At 45.4% G+C, this 19481-nt stretch overlaps 1 pseudogene; it reads left to right on the plus strand.

Annotated features, from left to right (window-relative positions):
* LOC137095624 (dehydrodolichyl diphosphate synthase complex subunit DHDDS-like) overlaps nucleotides 1-9475 on the plus strand; it is a 74427-nt pseudogene extending 64952 nt beyond the window's left edge.
* Nucleotides 9476-19481: the final 10006 nt, after the last annotated feature.

Consider the following 19481-nt stretch of genomic DNA (forward strand, 5'->3'; position numbering starts at 1 on the left):
CAACACCACGTTTAGTAACTAGAAAATAACGGGAGAAAAAACACAAGGGAAAATCTGAAGGAGGAACAGGGAAAATTGCACCTTTTTGAAGCAATGCTTCAACCTCCTGAAGCAAAGGCACAGATCTTTTCTTATTAGCTGTTTGTGGTAGTTATAGCTGGCTGTATGTTGTATGTTGTTGTATGTGCTGGTTGTTGATTGTGACAGGAGGTGGAGAGAATAAATAGGATTACACATAAGAGATTGATAGCATAGGACAGGGTTAGATAGGCGTTCTGTGTGAAGTGATCCCAAGAGTACATGAGACTAACTGTTGAAGGCATAGGAAGGCATAGGAAGATTTGTGGATGGTATAGGGTTGTGTATGTTGGTGAGAGAGTGCAAAGGTTCGTGTTTGTTGGTGAGAGAATCTGTGGAAGAACGTGGAGAGTGTGTGAAGCTGTGGAGTGACTGGAGAAGTGGTTGTTTGTGATGCGAGTCATTTGTGAGTGAGGTGTGGCAAGTGTAGAGTGGTGTTGTAGTGCTGAGTGGTATCAGTGATAGGAATTGACATAGGAATGGTTAAAACACAGCCTCATGTGAAGAACAATCTATCGCACTTGTGCAATCTCTTGGGAGAATCGTTCAACCTTTTGTCGCTTCAACGTAAGACTCTGAATGATAAAATGGATCTCCTTTTTAGAGGACTTGCCCTTATTATCAGAACTCCAGTGCAATTCGATCTCACAAGGGCAGACAATCTTCCATGTGCAGATCTGACTGAGGACTTGTGTTTAAATGGAGAGAAAGGCTCATTGGACCTTGGGTTAGATGAAGGGATTGACTATGAGATGTCTGAGGGAAAGGGAGGGTTGTCTGGTATGCATGGAAATGAGAACATCTTGGATTGGTGGATGACATCTATGGACATTCAGAGGACAACTGCTAATTTAACATCAGACTCTATTGCTCAGCCAACCGCAGCTTGTGGCCAGGAACAACATCTCCAAATGACAGACAATTTTGCGGTTGAGGTTGCTCACTTAATGATCAATAGAGGCAGATGGACCTCTAGGAGGGCTGTTTGTGACTCCCTGGCCCAAATCCTATCAAAAAGACCATGGGAAATAAGACTGAAAGCCATAACCTGGTTGCGGAGGGACTATCAGTCACTTGACCGCTCCACGTGTCTTTTAATTACACTGGAGGACAATTTATGGCTCGACGAGCTGTTGGCAATGCGATCCTGCCTAAAGAAATGGGGCATTTCTATCAGAAGGGTAGTTGTAGACCCTCATATTCGCCCCCTTGTTGACACAGTGGCACCTTCTCGCCTTGTTCCATCAGGTCCCTGTGAGAATTCCACAAATAACTCCCCGGTTAGGGCCTCCCCTCCTGGCCTGTTTCAATTCAAAACCCCATCTGCTCCAGTTGTCCCTACACAATCGGCCACACTTTCCCGCCCAAGAGCACTTCCCCTGTTCAGCCCACTCAGTTCCCTTGATGTCTCTTTCCAGTTTAACATCGGAAGCATCCCTACCTGAAATCCAAGGGAGACTATACTCCAGCCTTACTTCTTCTGAAAGCTGATTAGCCACAGATTCCAACCATGTGGGGGGGGGGGGGGGCTGGAGGAGGGGGACGCCATTCAGGTCGTGTGGGGGAGGAGTTTTGCTGGTCACCAATGTCCCAGGGAGAAGTGCAACAGAGTTCTTGCGACCCTGGAGAAGGTAGGAAGTGGTAGGCCCCATGGAAGCCCCCTTGGTCTTAAGGTCTTGCTGATTAACGCCAGATCCGTCAATGGTAAGACCGCTGCCATTCAGGACTTGATCCTGGATGGGGAGGCGGATCTGGCTTGCGTTACCGAGACCTGGTTGGATGAGATGGGGGGAGTAAATCTCACTCAGCTGTGCCCACCGGGCTTCAGAGTGCATCAGCAGGCCAGGCTGGGGGGGGGGAGGGGTCGCAGTTGTCTATCGGCAATCTATCACCGTGGTCAGATGGTCTCCCAGCGCCTGGTTGTGCTGGGAAACTTTAACATTCATGCTGAGACCTCCTTGACTGGTGCAGCTCAGGATTTCATGGCTGCCATGATGACCATGGGACTATCACAAATTATATCTGGCCCTACCCATCAGGCTGGACACACACTCGACCTAGTTTTTGTGGCGGACAGTGGAATGATCAGAGTGGAAGAACAAAACATCCAAAACAGTATCTGGTCAGTTTTAGACTCTCTGCGACCCTCAACCTCTGCAGGGGTGGAGGAAAAATTATGATGGTCCACCCCAGGACACTGATGGATCCGGAGGGATTCCCGAGGAATCCTGGGGTTCTTCCTGCCATGGAGCCTGGAGATTCTGTCGACATCTTGGTCGATCTCTATAACAGGGAAATGACCAGAGCGATAGATACGATTGCTCCCGAACGCCCCATCATGTTGCGTCATGACATGCTGTCTCCCTGGTTCACCGAGGAGCTGGCTGTGATGAAGCATATGAGAAGGGAGCTAGAGCACATTTGGAGGAGCTCTCGGGACGTGTCTGACCGAGCACAGGCTACAGCCTCTCTTAGGGCGTATACCGTGGCTATACCGGTAGCCAAGGAGTCTTTCACGTCTATCCGCATAGCGTCTGCAGCAAATAGATCATCGGAGTTGTTTCGGGTTGTCGGGGAACTCCTTCAGCCACCTGTGGTGGAGGAGACCTTCGACGACCCAGCAACTCGGTGTCACAAGTTCTCACACCATTTTGCAGGGAAGGTCGCTCAGATACACTTGAGCTCGACTCCAATTTCATCACAGTGCCAGGGGAGGTGATTGAGGCATCTGCTTGTCCGATTTTGTGGGATTCTTTTAGGCTTGTTTTTCTGTGGAAGAGGTCCTTGGGGCTGTGAGGGCAACCACATCGGCCGTAGACCCTTGCCCATCTTGGCTAATTAAATCGGCCAGGGAGGGGTTGGTTGATTGGTTTGTGGTTATCATCAATGCATCGTTGGAGCAAGGGCTTTTTCCATCTCAATTGAAACAAGCTGTGGTGCGTCTACTCCTTAAAAAGGCTTCCCTTGACTCCACGGTGCTGAACAAATTCAGACCAATCTCCAACCTCCCTTTTTTGGGTAAGGTGCTGGAGCGGGTGGTTGCCTCCCAGCTCCAGGGCTTTCTAGATGACACCAACTACCTAGATCACTCACAGTCTGGTTTCAGGCCTGGTCACGGTACTGAGACAGCCTTGGTCGCTTTGGTGGATGACCTCCGTAGAGAGCTAGACAGGGGGAGTGTGACCTTGTTGGTTCTGTTGGACATCTCAGCGGCTTTCAATACCATCGACCATGGTATCCTTCTGGGCCGACTCTCTGGGATGAGTCTTGGGGGCACGGTATTTGTCATGGCTCGATCCTTCCTGGAGGGTCGATCCCAGATGGTGAAGCTGGGAGATGCCTGCTCGGACCCCTGGCCTTTGGCCTGTGGGGTCCTGCAAGGCTCTATTTTGTCTCCCATGCTCTTTAACATCTACATGAAACTGCTGGGAGAGGTCATCCGGAGTATTGGAGTTAGGTGCCACCTATATGCAGATGACACACAACTCTATTACTCATTTCCACCCAGTTCCAAGGAGGCCTCCCGGGTTCTGGATGAGTGCCTGGCCGCTGTGTCTATCTGGATGAGGAGGAACAAGATGAAGATCAATCCCGACAAGACAGAGGGCCTCCTGGTCGATTGTAAACCTGATCGGGGTATAGGGTGGCAACCTGTGTTGGATGGGGTTACACTCCCCCTGAAGCCACAGGTCCGCAGTTTGGGAGTCCTCTTGGATTCATCTCTTACGCTTGAGGCTCAGGCGTCGGCGGTGTCCGGGAGGGCTTTTGCACAATTGAGACTTGTGCACTAACTGCGACCATACCTCGTGAAGGCTGTTCTGGCCAGGGTGGTCCATACCTTGGTCACCTCTAGATTGGACTACTGTAATGCGCTCTACGTGGGGCTGCCCTTGAAAATGGCTCAGAAATTTCAACTGGTCCAACGGGCAGCGGCCAGGATGTTAACTGGTGCTCCTTACAGGGAGAGGTCAACCTTTCTATTCAAGGACCTCCACTGGCTGATGTTTATTTTCCGAGCCCAATTTAAGGTGCAGGTGCTTACCTACAAAGCCCTAAACAGTTTGGGACCATCCTACCTGCGTGACCGCATCTCCGTTTATGAACCCACGCATGCACTTCGTTCATCCGGAGAGGCCCTGCTCGTGATTCCGCCCGTGTCACAAGCGCATTTGGTGGGAACACCAGACAGGGCCTTTTCTGTGGTGGCCCCCCGACTCTGGAACACCCTCCCCAAAGATCTTAGACAGGCCCCTACATTGGCAGTCTTTAGAAAGAACTTGAAGACTTGGCTGTTCTGATGTGCCTTTCCAGAATAGAAATCTCCAATACCAAGTCCCAGAAGCACTTTGTTAGAATTAAGATTGCCGCACACTGCACACTGCACTTACCCTATAATCCTTACATACCACCTGTCACATCAGCACTTTTAATTCTGTACCCATTATTCTGGCCCGGCCCAGTTTTATTGTGTCTTAGTGTATTGTTTATTGATTGTTGTTTATATTGCTTTAATTGTTTTTAATTTGCTTTAGGTTTTGTACTGTTATGTTGTGTATTGAGGCCTTGGCCTTTGTAAGCCGCATCGAGTCCTTCGGGAGATGCTAGCGGGGTACAAATAAAGCTAATAATAATAATAATAATAATAGGAGTAACTCAAACTTGGCCCACACGAGGCAATTTTTCAAATTCAATAACATAACCGTCTTTAACAATAGAAAGAACCCATTTGTCAGTTGTGATGCTGGACCAAACCCCATAAAATAGAGATAATCTGTCACCAAACACCGGAGAAACTTCCGGTGGATAAACGGTAGAGGGTCTTAAGGAACTTGAGGCAACCGGGTAAAGGTTGGTGTCAGAAAACTGGGACTCCTGAACTTCAATGACCGAGACTACATCAAAGACACTTCTTTGAGGCTGGTTGTGCCTTATTCTTATTTTGGAATAGTTGAAATTTTGATTTTGAGGGGAAGGAACCCCTGCGACCACTCTGATATTTGTTGGAATTGGAATATCGATTCCTAAAGGAGCCCATATAAGTATTGGTGAATGCCTTACGATAGTAACCTGAAGTAGGTTGCCATCTCTGCCTCTGTTGAGAGTAGGGCTGCCATGGGTATCCAAACTTGTTGGCAACTTGACGGACCTCTTGTTTCAGTTTGAGGGTATCGTCAGTTTCAGGATTGAATAGCCCCCCCCCCCCCTTCATGTAAAGGTAGATCTTCGGTAAGGGCCTTGCCCTCTTCAGATAGATTAGAAGCCCTTAACCACGCATGACATCTAATAGACGTTGCAGTGGCAAACAAGTTCCCTGCAATCTCAGCCAAATGTTTAGCGAAATCCTTTTGTAACCTAGAAAGGGCCACAGCTTCTGCCTGCAGTGCTAAAGGGAGACGCTGTTCCTCAGTGGGAAGCATGTCAATAAAAAAGTCTGATAACCTCTCATATATGTGGCATAATGAGCCATCCTAGTAAACAAGCCAGCGGACAAATGAGCCTTATTGCCCAAAGAGTCAATTTTTTTACCTTCCCTATCGGGAGGTGTAATTAAGGCGCCCTTAGGACGTTTGGTTTTGGCCACTTCGGCCACCACAGTGTTAGGTTTCGGGGGAGAAACCACCCATTTAGCCGAAGATAGGTCTATTTTGTAAATAGAGTCCACTCTCCTAGGGACTGCAGGAGCAGCAGAAGGAGGTATATCAGTAATCAGTAATCTTAGCTAATTTAAGCAGATAAGGCAACATAGGCAGCAATGTGGAGGAAATTGTGTTTTGTTCCTCTGAAGGGAACATAGGGACATCAACATGTTGAGGAGTTTTAGGGGCAGGAATATCCAGCTCCTTACCCATTATCTCCATCAGTGCCGTAAACTTATTAAAATTTTCAGGCAAGACAGTACCCTTGTCATCAGCCCCTGCAGCTTTAACAGAGTCAGAGTCAGAATGAGAGTCAGTTATCCAGTTCAATAGTTCCTTGCTCAGGCAAATCTGTAACATTGGTCAACACAGGGGGCAACACAGTCTCATTATGGGGCTGAGTGGAAGCAAGCACAGTTTGAGCCACTTGTGGCTGTTGGCCAACAGAAGGCATGGTTGTAGGAGCAACACAAGTTGGTGCAACACAAGGAAGAGCTGCAGAAGCAGCAGTTGAAGGGGCAGCACAAGTCACAATTTTAGAAGTAGAAGGCACAGTCATAGAGGAAGCACACTGAGGTCCAAGCATCATAGTAGGCAAGGAAGGCACAGGAGAAGGACCTGCAGCCCCAGGACCCATTGCCCTCGGTGGTACGGGGGGAGGAGGGACGGCAGAGGCATAGTCAAAATTAGGCATTGAGAAAAAAAATTGAATTGTACATACATCATTTGCCCCAAGGGGCCCATTTGCCAGTAGCCCGCAAATGGCATGGGAGCAGGCCCATAAGGACCCCAACGCGAGGAGGAGGCGCGTGAATATCGGGAGCCCCTCCTCTGTCTGGAGTCCCTGGAGGAACAGGAGGAAGACGAGGAGGAGGAAGAGGAACAGGAGCGGTCCCTGCTCCTCGATACCGACTGGTATCTACGCCTGCGGGGGCTTCCATGAGGCCGCAATGGTGACCTGCCATGCCTGGATCTCCTGCTGGGTTGGCACTCCATACTTTGCCGGCCTCGGAAAATGACCCTCCCCAAGGAGGGTCCGAGGACATCTGCGTCATCCCGTTGGCAGGGAGCTGCAAACCCCTGCCGTGAGGTCCTTTCAAGCGGCGAGGAGACATCGACAGCGGAAGTGGGAGGAACCAGGGGTGCGGCCTCTACGTCAGTGGGAGGGGCCTCAGCAGATGGAGGCAGCACCCCTCCCAAGTCAAGTCAGTCAAGTCCCCAGAGTGCGGGGCAGCTGGCGGCGCAGTATGGAGAGCCTCCCATATTGGGCGGCATGGGAGGCTCCGAGGTCGATCATCGACGCTGGGCAGAATCAGGGTGGGCATCACTGGTGTCGACTGTCCCTCAAGAGCGTTGTATGCAGCATCTGCATGCGCAGAGCGAGGGACAGGAGTATCACCACCCTGTGCAATTATTCTTTGAGGCAGCAGGGGGAGCACAGTCTCTCCTTGGAACCGGAGAGAAAGCTGTCCTGAGGCAGAAGCAAGGGACGAGGATGATTTTCCCGCCCTTTTTGCCGGACTTTGAGCTGACGAAAAAGACGGGCGGCCATCTTGGGGGCCCTTGTCTTTTACCTTCTTGACTTTCTTATGAGCTGGGGCCCCCTGCTGGGAAGGCTTTGAGGCAGGTAAGTTCAAAAAATCAATGGGAGCCGGCTGTTTGCTCGGGACAGAAGAAAGGAGAGCCTTCTCATATAAGGCAGCCTTCAACCTAGACTCCCTGTTCTTATGGATCTGAGGCGTAAAGGCCTGGCAAATAACGCTCGCCTGAGTAAGATGGGCTTCCCCCCAGGCAAGCAAGGCAAAGGGAATGCCCATCGGTGTCCGGTAGAGTGTTAGGGCACTCAATACATTTTTTGAAGGCGGTAGTAGCCATCAAAGCAGCGAAAGTAGTCAGACACAAGCGAAAAAAGAGAAATCAAGTCAGTCCAATAGTTGGGGATAGAAGAATACCTCAGAGTAGAAAGCCAGTCCAGATCGAAAACCAATTTGACAGATCAGAAAAAAGCAGTCCAAACAAAGTTCTAGAGCTGAAGGTTCCCAAGCCACTTCAAAGAGGCGGATTAAGAGAACTGCTGCCTAGCCCCACCCACGGGCTATATATACTCGAGGGTGGGAGGGAGGGGGTGGACGGGGCTAGGCTGAACTCAAAATGTTTATTTTTTTTTCTTCCAGGCGCAGAGATTACCAGGGACTTCACAGGGACTACGACAGGAAAAGTTAGTGATCAAAAAAAGGCTCGTTGTCATATATGATAGAGCGGCAGCACCCCCCGTGACCATATTCAAACATAGCCTCCAGTATGCCAAAGTTGGAAAAATGCCGAGACGCATAACTCTATCAGCCTGTCCTGTATGCCTACAGCATTGAAAGTTTGCCATGTATGTGTTCTGTGAAAAGCCCAGAATATAAATGCTGTAAATAAATAAATAAAGGGCTTCCTATGTTTGGTGGATGATTACATCATTTAGTACAGGCATGGCCTAAATTTTGGCACAGGCATGGCCTAAATTTTGGCACAGGCATGGCCTAAATTTTGGCCGTCCAGGTGTTTTGGACTTCAACTCCCACAATTCCTAACAGTTGAAGTCCAAAGCACCTGGACGGCCAAAGTTTGCTCATGCCTGATTTAGTACATCTATATTACCTTCCAATGTGGAAAAATGGCATAATTTTACAGATTTGAAAAACATAATGACATACTGACTTTTTACCTTTTTGATTGTGATATTATGATAATTTACCTTTGAGGTATACTTGGAAGGAATTATAACTGGAAATCAACTGGACATGGCTTCAAATTCATCTGTACAGAATCAGGGTATTCGCCACCCTTTTTCATAGGCACCTCATAAGATTTAGAAACATAATTCATGTGGAATCTAGATAAAAATTAGAGTTTGGCCCCTTAAAATCTGCAGATGAGAACAGATTTTGTACTTTAAGGTAATTCTAAAAACCAATGTATCATTATTATTTTTTCCCCTTTTCAGAAAGCCAGGGATTTATATCTGGAGGAGAGGAAGTGGCAACAGATGGAGACTGACAAGGCCTGCGTCTTGGAGAAGCTGAAGGAAGAAGGGTCTGCATCCTGTGCAGATGCTCAGAGACGGAGGACACTCTTGCAGGAATTAAGGGCCAACGGGGAAAAGAGAGTCCAGGGTTTTTTGGAAGTGCTGGAAAACAAAATGGACTGCCTAGAAAAATTGACAGTGGCATCTGCATGACGAGAAGAACTCGTAGTGCCTAAAATGGGGGCAGAAAGGTGACGGAGAGGGAAAACATGAGCCGAGACACAGAAATAGTCCAGCTGCTACACAGAAGGGTTCATTTAAATAATGAAAGCATAAGTTTGGGTGTATATATTTTTTGAAGACACATGCAAGACTTTATCTCTGATTTAGCAAAAGTGCAGTCCTCCAATTGTTGCACGACTACAACTCCCATCATCCTTGAGTATTGACCATGCTGGCTGGGGTTGGTATGAGTTACTGTACAATAACATGTACTTTACTTCTGTAATGTTTCCAGTTCTGATTCACTGTGCAGCTTGGGAACTTATTTGGCCAAAGGAGATTTATCTTACCGCACTTGGCTATGGTTTAAAAATAGCTGAAGAAGGGAGAATTTGTTATAGGTTCTGTTAATAAATAAATGGAGTTGGTACGCATGTAGGAAATATTATGCATGCAGTAAGGATTTTCTTCCATTTCCCAAATACTAACATTTTTATATTGCAAATGAAGAGGCAATAAAATCCAAATGATCAGTTGTGACGATTAAATCTTTCTCTGCCCCATCAAAAGATATTAGCTCACTGAATTCTTAGTAAAAAAAAAAAAAGCCAGTAGACCGTGAAAGCTAGCATGAATTTTGCAACTTTTGGGGCTAATGAAGCTGTTACCATGGTGTGTACTTAGGGTTTTCTTGCACAACTAACACATTTACTGTCATCTTTTTTCTATAAATCGGAGTGTAATGAAGTCTAAAAATGTTGCTATTTGTAAAGTTACAAGGGGTGTTCATTAAAGATTTCCCCTGACCCACTTTTTGTGGACTGGGAGCAATGAAACTTGGTACAGTTATGACTCCTTCTCTCCATAGGTGCCACCTAGGGACACACAGTGCTCCCATCTTTTAAAGCAACTGTCAACACCTAGCTTGTAGAAGTCGACTTCTTCTACAGATGATGAGACTTCTTCAGAAACTAGAGTCTCATCATCTGAAAAATGCTTGCCCTTCATTATTGGAAAGAGGTGGAAGTCCGATGGTTCTAGGTCGGTTGAATAAGAGGGATGCAATCAAATTTCAAAGCCACAGGCGCATGCTTCCCTTTGGGCAGCAGGTGAGTTGTTAATTGGTGGACTGTCTTGCAGAAGGCAGACACCTTTGGTGAGCATGCCACATTGTCTCTTGGTCTTGATGGCCTCCCGCAATTTCCACTGTGGTGAAGCCTAGTCTGCCCCATGATCATGGTCCCCTTTGCTAAGAAATCCATCCATACTACTCCGTGCTGGTCCAAAAATACTGTGAAGCGTGACCTTGCCCGCACGTTCTTTCTTTGGAGGTAGTCATGATGCTTTCATTGCATCAACTGGACTTTACACTCAGGATCACAGTGATGGACCCAGCTTTCACCCTGTGTGATCAGTCTGTTGAAAAAGTCCTCCTGCTTTCCATGGCACAACATTGAGCCTGAGAGCATTCAACTCGTTCCTGTTTCTGGAAAGGTGTGAACAGTCGGAGTACCCAGTGAGTGGATACCTTATGCATATGAAGATGGTCTGGTATTATTTTTTTCCAAAGACCCCACACTTCTCTTGACATAGATGGCTAATGGTTACGCAGCAATTTTCCAAAGCGGTGACCTCCACTTGCTGGATTTTCATCAATAGTAGAGTGGGGTCACCCTGAAACTGGAGCTGTTTCCGAAGTCCAATCACATTTGAATTGATGATGCCAATTCTTGACATCATATAATGGGGAATCCTCACCAGAAACATCTTATCTTTTGTGTGCAGCCTTTCAAGTAACGGAACTTGATGACTGCTGTTTTTCACTGGGTCTATTATCAAATCTCATACCACTTCAACAGCTGTAAAATTAAGATAGTTATCAGTTCTAAGTTGTAAATTGGCACATAACCTGATATAGACTTATAATACACATGTGCAGTGACAGCATCCTGTGATAAATAGAAGTGGGTCAGAAGAAATCTTAAATGAATTACCTCCATGACCCCCTTTACGTCCTGGTGAGGTTTGAGGGAGGACGGACAATGGATGATGGGATTTGTAGTACTTTCCAACCCTTTGGTTCCCACAGACCACTATAGCCCCCAACAAAGACCAATAAAGACCAAACTTGTCACCCAGAATCCCCATGACCCACTCTATATCTTACTTTTTAATAGTGTCTTGATGTATTGTCATTGTGGTTTATTTTGCTTAATTTGTTTTGATTTGCTTTGTTTACTGTTATGTTATGTTTTCTTTTGTATTGTGTTTGAGGCTTCGGCCTGTGTAAGCCGCATCGAGTCCTTCGGGAGATGCTAGCGGGGTACAAATAAAGTTAATAATAATAATAATAATAATACTGCTGTTTGGAGGAGGACAGACCATGGATGATGGGACTTAAAGTACCTCCACTCACTTCCCGAGACTGCTGCAACACTCATCCAATGACTGATCGAAACCAAACTTGGCACACAGAGCCCCCATGACGCACTCTACATCCCGGTGCAGTTTGGAGGAGGACAGAGCATGGATGATGGGACTTGCAGTATCTTCACTCACTTCCTGAGACTGCTGCGATCCTCATCCAATGACTGATCAACACCAAACTTGGCATATAGAGCCCGCATGACCCAATCTACATCCTACTGCAGTTTGGAGGAGGGTGGATCATGGATTATGGGACTTAAAGTACCTCCACTCACTTCCCAAGATCGCTGAGACCCTCATCCAGTGAATGATCAAGCCCAAACTTGGCACACAGAGCCCCCATGACCTAGTCTACATCCTACTGCAGTTTGTAGGAAGATGGATCACGGATTATGGTACTTGAAGTACCTTCACTCACTTCCCGAGACTGCTCCAACTCTCATCCAATGACTAATCAAAACCCAACCTTGGCACACAATGCCTTTCTCAAATAACCTGGGCACCGCCATTTCACCAAGCTAGGATATACAGTGTGTGTGTGTGTGTTTGTGTGTATAACATAAAATACATCTGTGACAATTAAATTATCAGGCTTTTTTATAAAGGACTTGGAACAGTCATCTTTTACACAAAATATGAACCAATGATTATTAAAAATAACTATTTTAAGGCTAAATGAATCCAAAGAAATGTGTCATAATCGTCTTCTCTTGGTCTTTTATTTTGAATGGGAGATGTGTGGACTGCTGATAATGGCATTCGACAAGCTTTTTAAGAGTTGTATTTGATGTATATAGCTGAAGCTATACGCTCAAACATGTGATGACCAATAAATTATGATAACTTCCTTTGAATGCAGTCATTTCGATTACTGTGACCAGCAGCTTTATACTTCATTAATCTTTGAAAATAGCTCTTCAGTGTGATCTCTCATTCTAAGAGGTGGCCTTATCTTTTCTTGTACAATGTGTATATATTCCAGACATGCAGTTACATGTTAGAGTTGGGAGAAATATATTAGTAAATGTTTCTGATGCATTAAAAACAACCTTGCTAAAAATGTTACTATTATCTTCTGTCTGAAGTAAATATCTAGCATCCTCAAGGGAAAACTTCAGCATGATTTTGAAATCAATACTAGTCTGTTCACTCCTTTCAGGTAAGTCAGTGGTTCCCAACCTTCCTAATGCCGCAACCCCTTAATACAGTTCTTCACGTTGTGGTGACCCCAACCATAAAATTATTTTTGTTGCTACTTCATAACTGCAATGTTGCTACTGTTATGAATTGCAATGTAAATATCTGATATGAAGGATGTATTTTCATTCACTGGATCAAATTTGGCACAAATACCTGATATGCCCAAATACTGGTGGGGTTGGGAGGCGGGAGGATTGATTTTGTCATTTGGGAGTTGTAGTTGCTGGGATTTATAGTTCACCTACAAACAAAGAGCATTCTGAAGCCCACCAACAATAGAATCGGGACAAATTTCCCACATAGAACCCCCATGCCTTGAAGGGACTTGCTGGCATGAGCCTCCCTTCAGCCCCTGCCATGCATTGAGCACGCCTGCTCTCCCCTCCCCTCTTGAAATCTTAAAAACAGCCCTCTCCTTGGCTGAGAAACCGGCCAGTCACATCAGGAGGAGGGCTTTTGGTGGGAGGATTCACTGTCTTGTTTCCAAAAAAGAAGGACAGGCAGAGAGATCTTCCAGGGACCACTGTGGACTCAAACAATGATGGATCTGGAACAAACTTGGCACAAATACTCAATATGCCCAAATGTGAACACTGGTGGAGTTTGGGAAAAATGGATTTTGACTTTTAGGAGTTGTAGTTGTTGGGATTTATAGCTCAAAGAGGATTCTGAACCCCACCAATAGAATTGGGCCAAACTTTTCACACAGACCCCCCCCCCCCCCCCAGGTCTTGAAGGGATTCACTGGCATGAGCCTCTCCCCAGCTTCGTAGGTTTCCTCTCACCCACACATGCCCTTCACACTGCCATACACCAAACATGCCTGCTCTCCCCTCCCTCTTAGAGTCTCAGAAACAGCCAATCACATCGGAGCAGGGCTTTAGGTAGGAGGATTCACCTGCTGTTTCTAAAATGGAAGAAAAAGACAGATCTTCAGCCTTCTCTGCCAAAGGGGTTCCTAAGACCATCCTAATATGTGTTTTCTGATGGTCTTTGGTGATCCCTCTGAAACCCCCCTTATGTCTCACCCAGGGGTCCCGACCTCCAGGTTGAGAAACGTTGTTCTACATGGAGGGACAAGACATATGCTGGCTCTGTTGGCTGCAATATTGATAGCAGAACAACAACAACAAAACTGGGAGAGCAAGGATGGAACCACGTTATGCCAGATGTTATCTTCCCTTAGTCCACGGAAACAGCCAGGACAATGCAGTCCTAAGTAACTTCCACCCCCTTGTGACCCTCCCTCCGCCCCCAGGTTGAGAAACACAGATGTAAATAATCTTGATAATGCTGGCATGAAACACCCTGTAATCAATATTCCAGATGCATCTCTTTGATATAAAATCTCAATTACAGCTTGAGTACACCTTACCTGAAATGCTTGGGAGCAGAAGTATTCCATACTTTGGGTTGTTTTTTCCAAAGTTTGGGATACTTGCAAATACAAGACGTCTTGGAGATAAGTCCCAAGTCTAAACATGAAATGAGCCTGAAGACAATTTTATAAACAATATAATTTAATAATTTTGCTCGTGAAACAAAGCTTGTGTACACTGAACCACCAGAGAGAAAAGGTTTCACAATCCAAGCCACCAATGTGGACACATTTTGGATTTCTGGACAAGGGATACTCAACTGTACAACCAAATTCTAAGGTAAATTAACAATTCTTCAGGATGGCAAGGATGGCACTTAAATGTAGAGTTACTTGACACAAGACATGAACCAGAATCCTGCCAGACTGGATAATATTCAGAGATGTGATGTTGAATTTCCTTAGTAATTTCTGGGATATATTACTATCACCAAGGTTCTCCAGAAATGAAAAGTCCCTGGATGTACGAGTATTAAGACCTTCCAGTTCTTTTTGTTTTAACCACAGATTTGTTTTAACCACAGAAACTTTACACTGAGTGGCTCCCACTCCCTCATGTCCTTTGCTCTCTCACTTGATCAGGTGTCACATCTAGATGTAGGCAGTCTTTTGGAAATTGACATTCACCAATTTCCACTGTCCTTTTATACCAGGGGTCCCCAAATTATGGCCCTTGGGCCAGATGCAATCCTCCATGTTCATTTACCCAGTCCCCGTCCTAAACTTTAGACTTAGAGTCATCCTAAATCTGAAATGACTTGGAGATACACAACAACAACAATCCTAATTAACTTGACTCTCTCATCAGCCAGATGCAGGCCCACATGTCCCATTGAAATACTGGTAAGTTTATGGTGGTAAAAATTGTTCTTCATTTTAAATCTTGTATTGTTCTTTTGCGTGTGTGTGTTTTGCATTGCAAATAAGGTATGTGCAGGAATTTGCTCATGTTTTTTCAAACTATAGTCAAACTATAGACTGCCCCCCTCCCCCCAACAGTATGAGCTGGCCCCTGGCATATACAGAAGTTATAGTCAATGAGTAAAGTATTGTCGAAGGTTTTCTTGGCCAGAATCACTGGGTTGCTGTGAGTTTTCCAGGCTGTACGGCCAACTTCCAGAAGCATTCTCTCCTGACATTTTGTCTGCATCTATGGCAGGCATCCTCAGGGGTTGGGAGGTATGTTAGAAACTAGGCAAGTTGTATTTCTTTATACGTGGAATGTCCAGGGTTGGAGAAATAACTCTTGTCTATTTGAGGTAGACGTGAATGTTGCAATTGGCCACCCTGATTAGCATTTAATGCCTTGCAGCTTAAAGGTCTGGCTTCTTACTGCCTGGGGTAATCCTCTGTTGTGAGATGATTAACTGGCCCTGATTGCTTCTTGTCTGGAATTTCCCTGCTTTTGAGTGTTGTTCTTTATTTATTGTCCTGATTTTAGAGTTTTTAATACTGGTAGCCAGAATTTTGTTCTTTTTCTTCCTTTCTGTTGAACTTGTCCACATGTTTGTGGATTTCAATGGCTTCTCTGTGTAGTCTGACATGATGGTTGTTAGAGCGGTCCAGCATTTCTGGTTCTCAAATAATATGCTGTGTTCAGGTTGGTTCATCAAGTGCTCTGCTATAGCTGAAGTAGTCTGCAGTGTCTTTCATGTTCCTTGATTCATGTTTGGGTGCTGTGTTTGGTTGTCCCTATGTAGACTTGTCCACAGCTGCATGGTGTGTATATACACACACATATATAAATCAATTTTGTATACCACCACTCCCCCAAAGGCTTGGAGCTGTTTACAATATACATATGCGATAAAAGGTAATGTCCCCTGACATTAATTCCAGCCATGTCTGACTCTGGGATGTGGTGCTCATCTCAATTTCTAAGCTGAAGAGCCAGCGTTGTCCATAGACACCTCCAAGGTCATGTGGCCAGCATGACCACATGGAGCGCCGTTACTTTCCCACTGCAGCGGTACCTATTGATCTACTCACATTTGCATGTTTTTGAACTGCTAGGTTGGCAGAAGCTAGGGCTGACAGCGGAAGCTCACACCGCTCCCTGGAATCAAACCTGTGACCTTTTGGCCAACAAGCTCAGCAGCTCAGTGCTTTAAGCCACTGGGGGCCCCTATACATATGCGATACATTACATTTAAAATCAAAGAAAATTTTCAATCAGCAAGATTCAAATGCCAGCCTAAATAAATAAGTTTTACAAGCTCTATGAAATGATAGTAAGTCTCGGAGAGCTTGTGTTTCTGCTGGCAAGGCATTCCACAGGTAAGGAGCCACCACCGTGAATGCTGTACGCCTAATAGACATCAGGTGAAAGGTCCTCCCATAGACTCCCTAGACTCCCACAAAGGTGAGAAGATCCCTCTTGTCCTTTGTTAAACGTAGCATTTGTTGGATTTTCTTAGTGGGTCTTCAGATAGAACAAGCCATAAGAATAAAGACAAAGATCCACCCAGAGCAAAAAATGTTCTTACCATACATCAAGGGAACACTGCCCGCAGAGAAAAGCTGAAAAAACACAATCTACAATCTACAGACCCTCTAAGAAAATCCAACAAATGCTACGTTCAGCAAAGGATAAGAGGGATCCTTTCACCTCTGCAGGAGTCTACTATAAACAGTAAAGTGTTTTAGCAGTATTGTGCTCATTAAGGATTTAGATCACTTCTTCTATAGTTAGGATCTTTCTCTACCTCATGTGATCCCTGTTCAGTCTTCTGACCTGGGAGTGGTCTGGTATAACAGCCATGGATAGTAACATTTTATTTTGGAAAATACAATGGGTATTTGGTTTGCTTTCGTATTCCCTTGTGGATATCAAAATCAATGGAAGCTCAAGTTTCATTATACACAATGGCGTAGTAAAATGATGTCCTTTGTTTATAATGGCAAAATGAAGGTTTGCTTTTTGGATTATAATGAAAATTTCAACCCATGGAAAATTGAATCTATAGATACAAAGGGGCAGTTGTAGTGCGTTACTTTCAACCAGGGGTCCCCAAAGTATGGCCTGCGAGTCACATGTGGCCCCCCAAGGGCATTTATCCGGCCCGCGCAGCCTGGCCGGGCCTGGCGCAAAGCCCCTCGCCGCTTGTGTCCGCGGTGTTTCTCTCTCTCCTTCCGGGGCGGCTTCGGGCGGGGTCATGCTGGGCCAGGCTTCTCCCTCCTGCTTGGCCGCATGTAGTAAAAAGGGGCGGGACCTCTGGGCCAGGGAAGCCGGCGTTGCCTGGCCACGCTCACCCGGCGCCGCCTCCGCCAATCGTGGATGCCCTCTTCACCATCAGAATGGGGAGCTGCTGAAATGAGGGCTCGATGTGGCGGGAAGGAAAAGGCACCAAAGCAGAGCGCGCTGACACACACACAGAGAGAGAGAAAGGGTTAAAAGAAAGCCGTCCTGCAAAAGTCCTGCCAAGAAGCAGGAATATTGCATTCAAATCACCCCTGACAAATGGCCATCTGCTTAAAAGCTTCCAAAGAAGGAGCCTCCACCACACTCCGGGGCAGAGAGTTCCACTGCTGAACTGCTCTCACAGTCAGGAAGTTCTTCCTAATGTTCAGATGGAATCTCCTCTCTTGTAGTTTGAGGCCATTGTTCCGAGTCCTAGTCTCCAAGGAAGCAGAAAACAAGCTCCCTCCTCCCTGTGGCTTCCTCTCACATATTTATACATGGCTATCATATTTCCTCTCAGCCTTCTCTTCTTCAGGCTAAACATGCCCAGTTCCCTAAGCCGCTCCTCATAGGGCTTGTTCTCCAGACCCTTGATCATTTTAGTCGCCCTCCTCTGGACACATTCCAGCTTGTCAATATCTCTCTTGAATTGTGGTGCCCAGAATTGGACACAATATTCCAGATGTGGTCTGACCAAAGCAGAATAGAGGGGTAACATTACTTCCTTAGATCTAGACACTATGCTCCTATTGATGCAGGCCAAAATCCCATTGGCTTTTTTTTTCCGCCCATGACTACTACATCTCTTCTCTGTGCCTTCCCCTCGCCATGTTCCTCCCATCCCTGTTTTTCCATCCCTTCCCTCCTCTCCCCCTTCCCAAGCCTTATCATGTTATCTCAGGGTTTGCAACCTTTTTCTTTTTCCACTAAAGATCAAAGTTCTTGCAGGGACCAAGCCAACAATGTCTGCTATTTATTTAGACAATGCTGTGCCTTTAAGAAGCCTGCTTTCAAAGCCAACAGGGAAGGAGAGCTGCACTGGCCTGATGGGCGGCGGGGAGGCAGATATATTCCTGGCCTAGCTATATTTTCCCGCCATGGAGATGGGCTTCTATTTAAAAAAAAATCAATTAAAAATGACGGGGTGCAGCTCTACTTCCCTGAGTGTTTGTTTTGAATGCATGCTTCTTAAAGGTGAAAAAAGAAAAAGGTTTCAAACCCTGAGATAACATGGTAAGGACTTTTGCAGGACAGCTTTCTTTTAACCCTTTTCTCTCTCTCTCTCTCTCTCTGTGTGTGTGTGTATTCATGGATTCCCTGCTGTTATGTTAAGACTGTTACCCATGCTGTGACATGCTTGAAATCAAAATTTCATTTATTTGTAATTAGAAATAAATATTTCAAAATGTATAATTACATATTATTTTTGTGATTCATCACTATGCTTTAGGTTCATATTGTAACAATAAAAATGCATCCTGTATATCAGATATTTACATTACGATTCATAACAGTGGCAAAATAAGACATGTGCAGTGTGCATAGGAATTTGATCATCTTTTTTTAATAAAAACAAAACAAAACACGATAGTCTGGCCCTCCAACGGTCTGAGGGACAGTAATCTGGCCCCCTGTTTAAAAAGTTTGAGGACCCCTGCTTTAAACCAACCTGCAGAAGAGGAACAAAAAGTTGTCAACAATGTTAAGAATTCCCAGGATGCTTTGGAATGCAAAAAAAAAAATGTGTAGAAATCCAAAATCAAATTGATTTGTACAGGAGAAAAACCTTAGAGTCCCAAGATATTTTCTTATCTGGAAAAACTCGTGGAGATGATTTCTGGAGAAATCTAGGATCTTCCCTTCCAATTTGTCTACAAATAGCACTTTTCCTTGCAACGTTAAAAAAAACCCTGAATATAACCAATAGATTTTACTTCTGTATGTCCATTTTGAGGCTAAAGGCATGCTATTCATTATAAGGCATATCCCAGGAGGCCTTTATCCACAAACTAGCAGGTTAAAGTGAAATACAGTGAATACTCTTCTACATATTATGCAGTTTTTGCTCAGCCTGATGCAACAGTACAGAGTTTACTCAATTTGGAATGAATTACAGCCTCACTAAAGAGCATGTACAATTTGTGAATCTTCCTTGCCTTTCTCGCAGATTTCTCTTGGAATTTCCACCTCTGCTCCAGCATTCCCAAGAAAGGTTGCCAGTTGGTGTAGACAGTGTTATGCTAGAAGAGCAAATGATTAAGAAGGGAGGTTCCTATGCCATGATAAGGAAGGCTGGTATTCCAAAGCACATGTCTGTATCTTAAAATTTTATAGGACAAGCAATTA

This window comes from Anolis sagrei, chromosome Y (genome assembly GCF_037176765.1).
Source record: "Anolis sagrei isolate rAnoSag1 chromosome Y, rAnoSag1.mat, whole genome shotgun sequence".
Lineage (NCBI taxonomy): Eukaryota > Metazoa > Chordata > Lepidosauria > Squamata > Dactyloidae > Anolis > Anolis sagrei.